Source organism: Buceros rhinoceros, unplaced genomic scaffold (genome assembly GCF_000710305.1).
Source record: "Buceros rhinoceros silvestris isolate BGI_N320 unplaced genomic scaffold, ASM71030v1 scaffold16128, whole genome shotgun sequence".
In the NCBI taxonomy this organism is placed as follows: Eukaryota; Metazoa; Chordata; class Aves; order Bucerotiformes; family Bucerotidae; genus Buceros; species Buceros rhinoceros.
Genome location: NW_010426505.1, coordinates 41,756 through 42,340, shown reverse-complemented (window position 1 = coordinate 42,340; position 585 = coordinate 41,756). Strand labels below are relative to the sequence as shown.

Below are 585 nucleotides of genomic sequence, written 5' to 3'. Positions count from 1 at the left end.
AGCCAGCACAGGGATACTGGGTCCCAGGGAAGATGCCTGGGGGTCCCCAGGGACGGGACGTAGCACAGCAGAGCCTTCCCCAGCCCTGGGTAGAAAGACCTGTTATCTCTGGAAATAAATCAGGCCAATATTTAAAAATAAAGGTGCTGGCAGGTGCTTGACTCCCAGAGAAGGCCTGGAATAAATAAACCCGCAGCAAGCGGCAGGTGGTGGCCAATTCCTTAATCTGCCCTTTTACTAAACATACACCATACGAGCAGCCAGCAACAGGTGGCAGGGGCTGGCCAGCGCGCCCCGGTCTCGCTATTTTTAAATAGGGCTTATCTCCCCGTAGTTGGAGGTTTTTTTACATAATCTTCAGCCAGCGAATGCCAGCCCTTCCCCGGCGAGAAGAAAGGGGCGGCGGGCGGGGGATCCCTCAGCATGTGCCATGGGGACCATGGGCTGGCTCCAGAGGGGACGTCTCAGTTCCCTGTGAGGGGACAGGACTGCTCAGGTGATAAGCACAGTCCTAGGGTGGCTCTAGCTCCTGCCAGACCTACACCAAGTGATGGGAGGTGACGGATGGCTGTACTCTGGCTGTGC

The 585-nt window shown here is 56.6% G+C and overlaps 1 protein-coding gene across 1 annotated transcript in view; it reads right to left on the bottom strand.

Moving 5' to 3' along the window:
- The window catches only part of LOC104498185 (retinoic acid receptor RXR-alpha), a 44,028-nt gene that overhangs the window by 34,761 nt on the left and 8,682 nt on the right, over positions 1–585 (bottom strand). The gene's annotated exons all lie outside the window — the stretch shown is intronic.